This window comes from Myotis davidii, unplaced genomic scaffold (assembly GCF_000327345.1).
Source record: "Myotis davidii unplaced genomic scaffold, ASM32734v1 scaffold173, whole genome shotgun sequence".
NCBI lineage: Eukaryota > Metazoa > Chordata > Mammalia > Chiroptera > Vespertilionidae > Myotis > Myotis davidii.
Genome location: NW_006286303.1, coordinates 3,929,474 through 3,936,253, shown reverse-complemented (window position 1 = coordinate 3,936,253; position 6,780 = coordinate 3,929,474). Strand labels below are relative to the sequence as shown.

Here is a 6,780-nt window from a genome sequence, read left to right as displayed (position 1 = left end):
ATGTGTCCCTTTATCATCTCCTTTATTCGCAATGTTGAAAGCTCGGGAAATTTCTGTGATTTGTGAAGTGCCTGCCACTGAGCTTGCCTCTCAAGCAGAGAAAGCCAGTGTGGCTCAGTGTAGCACAGTGGTTTCCAAATGGGGTCTTGGACTCCTGAAGCTGCTCAAGACCATTATCTGGGGTGCAGGAAAAGTATTAATTAGGATTACTATTTGACTCCACATTACGTTCTTGTTGTAAATTGCTGTTTTGGAGTTACGTGTACATAGCAATGAACGTGATGAAAGTGAGTTCCATCCCAGGCGGCATCGGGATCGCCTGGGAACCGGTTAGCAAGGCACATTCTTGGGGCCCATCTCAAACCTACTGAATCTCTGATGCTCTAGGGGTGGGCCCAATAACCTGTGCCTGGGCAAGCTCCCCGGGTGATTCTCATACCCAGTAAAATTTGAAGAGCAAACCGGTTTCTAATGTATATCATGTGTTTATAAATAAATTCACACATGTGGGCAATGCCCTCAGAAGTCTTTACTGATGAGATGCTCAAACAAAAGCTGATGCTGTGGTGGAAACTTGCTGACTCAAGAAGCACATATTTCTTCTTCCCTTTTTGTCTATTTTGCTAATTAACTCTGGGGTGGGGCAGTCATTTAGCCTCTTCTTCTTTCTGGGTGCACGTAAGCAAGTCGCTTAATCACTCTGGAAAATGAGAATCAAGTGAGATGTTACTATCTTACAGGACTGTGATGAGAGTTAAATGAGCTCACGTATAGCAGAAGCACGTAGTGAGCTCTGAGCCAAAATAGATGTTCTTTTCCCCTTGCAGCTTTAGACCCCACAGCATCAGCAGGTGAAGTAAGTTCCACCTGCTAGGGCAGATCAGTATGTTGCATGTATGAAAGCCCCCAAAATCTCTTCTAGTCTACAGGCTGTACCCTGGTCTATTACACTTTGTGAAGCCTTGACAATGATGACAGATGGAGAGGGCAGTGAATGAGTTTATTCAACATCTTTTCCCTTTCCATGAGTTGCATGTAATTTTCCATTGAAATTCCCAGCTGCAAAGAACAGCAGAGCCCGTGGTGCTGTAGACTGGAGCAGTTCAATATCACAGTGTCGGGAGGAACAGCTCGGAAAAGCGATGTCTGCTTGTCCTGACAGAGCAAGTAGCCTCTGATTCCAGCTGAGTTAGCTCATGGGAGCCGGCGAAAAGTGTTGGCCAATGCTTTCCCCTAAGAGCCCTGGGAAGCACTCCCAGTTAGTGTTCATAGAACTCTCTGGAGAGCATGTGAAATTGGCACATTTCTGGGCCCAGTGGCACTCAGCGTTGCAGAGACAGAATAGAAGCCACCGACTCTCCCTTATGATATCAACCCCACTAGCTCTCCACAGCCTAATTCTAGACGCATCCAGCCATCTATTAACATAAGGATAAGCTGGAGACAGCGTTTGTGCAAGACCAGTAGAAACCTGGATGAACTTGGAGGGTGAGGGGAGAAGTGCAGGGAAGCCCCTTTGTCCTCTGATACTTCACTTCTTTTAGTCGTGGTGGATAAAAGATCAGCAGAGAATTAATCAACTCTCGACGCATGAAAGGTGAATTGAGCTTGGGTTACGTGCTAGATCATCAAAGACAGAGCTCTTGCTCTGAAGGTTTCTAACAGGAAAGGATGCGGCCTGGCAGAGTGGGGAGGTCCACTGGACCGCCCTAGATGGTTTGGCTCAGTGGATAGAGCGTTAGCCCTTTGACTGAAGTGTTCCGGGTTCAAATCCTACCTTGGTTGCAGGTGCCCAGACCCTGGTTGGGGTGGGTGCAGGAGGCAACCAATCGATGTGTCTCTCTCACATCGATGTTTCTCTCTGTCTCTCCCTCTCCTTTCCACTCTCTCTAAAAAAATCAAAGGAAAAATATCCTGGGGCTGAGGATTAACAACAACAACAAGAGCTGCACCCAACTTGGCTTTATGAGCTAGGACTCTCCTGGTTGCAAGTGACTGAAACGTAATATGAATTACAAAGAGGAAATGTATTGTCATGAAATCAATCCCCTGGAAAGGGAGGGGATCAGCCAGGCCACAGAGTCACTGGAACCAAGGACTAGATAGTCATCATGACAAGGCCACTGCCCAGGCTGTTCCCTGGGTCTGGAAAGTTTTTCCCTTCCTCTTACTATACCTACTACTCATTATTCATGGGGCTCCAGTCACCTTCTCCGGGGGGCGGGGGGCTCCTCTCCCCCACTCCTCTGCCTGACTGTATGCCTGAACTGTTCAAGACTTTGGGGCCAATTGGAAAAAAGGTGACTCTTTTGGGTAGACAGCACCGACATGTGTAGAAAAAGGGGCCCTCCCCCTGGGCCCCATAGCCTGGTGAGAGAGCGGTGAGTGGGATTTCCGCTCACTTGCCCTCTTGGCTGTGCTTCTTTGTGCAGAGCACACACTGTTCAGCTGTACAGGTAGCTGAGTCAGATCCCCTGCTGTATGCTCTCGGAAGATTATATACCTGTTCTCCTTACTATTTGTCAAAATAGCAGTTTTATTTTGCTTGCATGATTGTTTAAGGAATGTTTCCTCTGCAAGCTTTTACGTCCCATGAGGGCAGCAACTGGTTTTGTTTTTGCTCAACATGTTATTCCTAGAGCCCAGCAGTATCTGGCACATGGAAGGCCCTTGACAAATAATGTTTCATGAATAAATGAATGAGCAAGCAAATGAGTGCTTGTTTCTTTATTTCCCTTGGACTGGCTTTTCCTCTGAGGTGGGAGCCACCATTGCTTGCAGCTTATGAGTTCACAGACAGATTTTAATTCTGATTTTGAAAATGCCAGGGAAGGATGCTAATTGGCCCAGCTGGGAGTGGGAGGCACCCTGATTGGCATCCCATATCAAAGCTCTGTTTAATAAATGGTGGGGTGAGCAGTTCCCCCAAAGAAGGGAGGGCTCTTCCTAGCGAAAGAGGGGAGGGCTGGGCAGAAACCACTCCAGATGTCCCCACACTGCCATTGACCTGCCATGGGGGAATGTGCTGAGCTCACCTCTGAGATCATCCAGCCCAATGTTCTGTCCCCCTTTGTTCTAGTTCTGTTCTTCGTGCCAGATTCTGTTCTAGTGCTGCTGGGGTCGGTGGAAAAAGACATGACTGTGGGCAGCCTCAGTCTAGGGAGTCTTCATGGAGGTGAGCTTTAAGATGAGTGGGAAAGGCTGAGGCGTTGTTGGATAGAGAGAGAGGAAGAAGGGGAGAGACTTTTCAGGGGGAGGGGCTGGCTGGGGCAAGTATGCTAGGTGTTGGTGTGGCGCCATTTGTTTGTTGGGATTTTTTGAATCCAAATATCTTTGTAAGGGGTGCCCTGCTAACTCATCTGCATTTCCCCCCTGAACTAGCTTATCCCAGAACAGCAAGCTGGTCATCCACAAGGATCTGAGGGAATGAGACATTGGACAGGTAACTTTTGATCATCAAAATAGGTCCTGAGTACAAGCATCTCTAGGGTGTATCGTTTAGTGGGTCAGCCTGGGGTCTATGTACATTTTGCATGTGTGCTGGGGGAAGGAGGGAGGTAAGGAGGAGAGAGATTCGCTCCAATGCAGGAGAGTGACTCAGGGAGGCATGGAAGAAAGAAGAGTCCCTCATCCCTTACACCACTGGCCCTAAACCCTTTCCCTGATTGTTAAATATAATAACCTCACAGTACCTGCCCCCTTTCCAGTTCGTCAGGTGACCCCTTTGTGGCTTACCTCAGGATGTTTGTTAAGCTCGTTTCAATATTCTTCAGTCTTGTTCCTACTGGCGAACAGTGAGGTTTGCCTTCACGTGCCAAGGAAGGGCCTCATCCTGAAAACGGAAGCGGTCTGTCCAGGAGGGCTATCCACCAGGCACTACTTTGGTAGCCTGGGCACATGGAAGGGGAGCTGGAAGAGGGAGAGAAGGCTCACCAAGGTGAAGTGGGAGCAGGGGGCCAGTGGTACAGCCTAGACCACCTGCAATGGCTATCCTTAAAACTCAATTGCCTATAAGCGCACTCTGCTACTGTGGGGCCTAGCGTACATACCCCGACATGTACTCCTGTTGCTGGTTCCTTGTATCTGCTTAACAAGGAAGAGAATAGAGCTCCATATTCTGGCACTGGGGAAACTGTGCTTCATGCTGCTGTAATGGTGGGCAGAGAGAACGCTGGGCATTTGTGTTGGACCTTAGAACTATGCTCGGTGTGACTGACTGCCCGCGGGTGCTAGGACAATCAATGCATGCAGTCTCCGCAGCGATGGGCTTGGAGTGTGTACTGGGGGAATGTTTGAGCACGAGAGCCCTCTGTAAAGTGCTAAACAACACAGCAATATAGCACAGTGATAAAAAAGACAGATCCGAAGCTAGTCGGCTTGGCTTTAATTCTCCCAGTTCTGCCACTTACTAGCTGTGTGACTTCAGGCAGGTTACTTTACCCACTTGTGCCTCAGTCTCCTCACCTGTAAAATGAGTTTAACAACAATTCCTACCTCTTGGGGCTGTTGGGAGGGTTAAATGAATTAATTTGAGCACTACAGCAGTATCTGGTGCCAAATGATGGAACTTAAGTGTTTGCCAATATTTATATTCCCCAATGTATTGTTTGTGGATTTGAAATGTTTCCCAAAGCTAAAGTTATAGAAAATTTGCATGGAGGCTTAGAACAGACTAAGGTTGTAGTGAGAGAACTTCAAAGCCAGAAAAAGCGATTGTCAGATGGAGGCATGAAAGATAAAATGGAAGCAGTTGTAGGGACTTAAGGTTGGACTTTCAAATTGACCAGTCCCTGGGGGTAAGGGCAGGATGGCTGGGGAGCGGGGAGGGGGAGACTAGAGTGCAGTGGGGCTTGGGGTCAGGGGATGAAGGGATGAAACAATAAGATGAGAGAGAAGGCAAAGGGCGACTGTGGGCAGAGTAGGACCGAGACTATGCTCGGTGTGACACTGCAGAAAAAGCAGTTAGACTGTAACCCAGTTTGGAATGAAAGGTGAGCAAAATGTGGAAAGAGATGAAGTTTAAATTTGGCATCTCTTCTCCAGAGAGCACTTCTCTCTTGCTCTATATCCAATACTTCCATTCTGCCTTCAAAATGCTACTCCCAGAGCCAAGCCTTGCTCCTCTGCCACTCACTGCCCACAGCCTGAAACGGTCCCCCTACCCCTTCAGTGCCCTAACAAAATTCCCATTATTTGAGTGCAGGCTCAGATGTTAGCCCGACTTGGGAGCAAAACTAACAGAGTGGAACTCATCTGTCACTAACCAAATTACCGATAGCCACTGACTAGTCCCTAAAGTGCCTGGATTATAAAAAGAATTTACTTGTGAAGGCAAATGAATATCTAATTTAGGAATTATTAATTTATGGGATGGGAATAGGCAGGTTTCAGGCCTTTCACAGAGTCATCATTTTCAATGCTTTATAAAGGGGCCTGTAACTCAGAATTTTAAGGGCACTTGCTTAAATCTACTTTGGCTGAGGCAGTGTAACAAAGTAAGTTGTAGGCATTTAGCATAGTTGGAAGAAAATACTTTTCAATTCTGTTAGTGATTTGTGTATGTGTTTGTGCGTGTCCAAATTATTTTCTTTTTTTATTTTGGAACCACAGATTTTTTTTCTTAGATGCTTGGATCCATTGTTTTTCTCCCATCCAGGTGGCTCCTGTGGTTGCTTCAATTAGGGGTTTAGGTGTGTCAGGAGGCATGGGGCAGCTGAGGCAGGTAAAGGTTGACTTGTAGAATCTGCTTAGTGACATCCTACATCCTCTTCCTCTAAAACAGGAAGTTCTTAGTTCCATAATATGGTGTCATCACCAAGGAAGTGAGCATATATTTTCCCCAGCTCCCATCCCCTCCCCTCCCCCATTTCCAATTGCTGTCTGCGGCTCCATCCACTCTCCCAGAATGCTTCACTTTGCCATAATGAGATGCTCGGCCGCTGTGCAGCACCGATGTCTGGAGATGGATGGGGCCTCCTGTACTGCCCTGGGAGGGATGTTAAAAGACATTGTATTCATGGATGCAGGCTAGAAAAGGCGAGGAGGAATGAAAAGCCTGATAGCACACAGAAGCCATTGTCCAAGTAAAATGGTTATTCTTTTTGTCCATTCCCTGCTAGATGGAGTGACTGGAGAGATGCTATGTTCCTGAAAGTCACTATAAAGGTCATGCATTGTTTAGATTCAATTGGAAAATTATACCTTCTGAGATCGATTTAATGCGACACCGTTAGGACTTGATTAGCTCAGTGCGAATAAGGTGAAAATACCCAATGCAAGGAAGAACATGTGGTAATGAATAAATACATTTTTGTTTGAATACGCTGTTAAATCTGTAGGCAGGTGTGATTCTTGTAAAATAAAAAAGCCGTGGGGGAAAAAAATAAATGTCAGTTTAAGTATTCTATAGTTGGGCTGGAGAAAAAGATTAGCAAAAAGAAAAAAAGGCTTATTAATGCTGCCCTAATAGTCGTGTGTCAAGAAATGTTGGAAGTTAGAAATAGTTTTAAAAATAAATTAAATTTTCTCTATATCTAGGGGAGGCAAAATTCATTGCTAAGTGAAATGGAAGCACTCATATAAAATATCAGTGGAATGGACAATTCTTAGTTTTTCTGAGAGATCCTTAAAATGGCTGCTTTAGAAAGAAAAAAACAAGATTTTCTAGATATTTAAAAATACAGATTCTTTTTTATTTGAAATAGTCCCAAGCATAAAAATTAGCCAACTGCACTGCACAAGATACCATTAGGTTCACAAAGAAATATGTGTCACATATTT

The 6,780-nt window shown here is 45.9% G+C and overlaps 1 long non-coding RNA gene across 2 annotated transcripts in view; it reads right to left on the bottom strand.

The window, feature by feature from the left end:
• Positions 1–509: 509 nt before the first annotated feature.
• Positions 510–6,780, bottom strand: part of LOC107182139 — a 13,142-nt gene continuing 6,871 nt past the window's right edge. For both annotated transcript variants that reach the window (XR_001512865.1, XR_001512866.1), the window contains 2 exons: positions 3,736–3,909; positions 510–700 (listed from right to left, as the gene is read on the bottom strand). This is a non-coding gene — a long non-coding RNA (uncharacterized LOC107182139). The remainder of the gene's footprint in view (positions 701–3,735; positions 3,910–6,780) is intronic.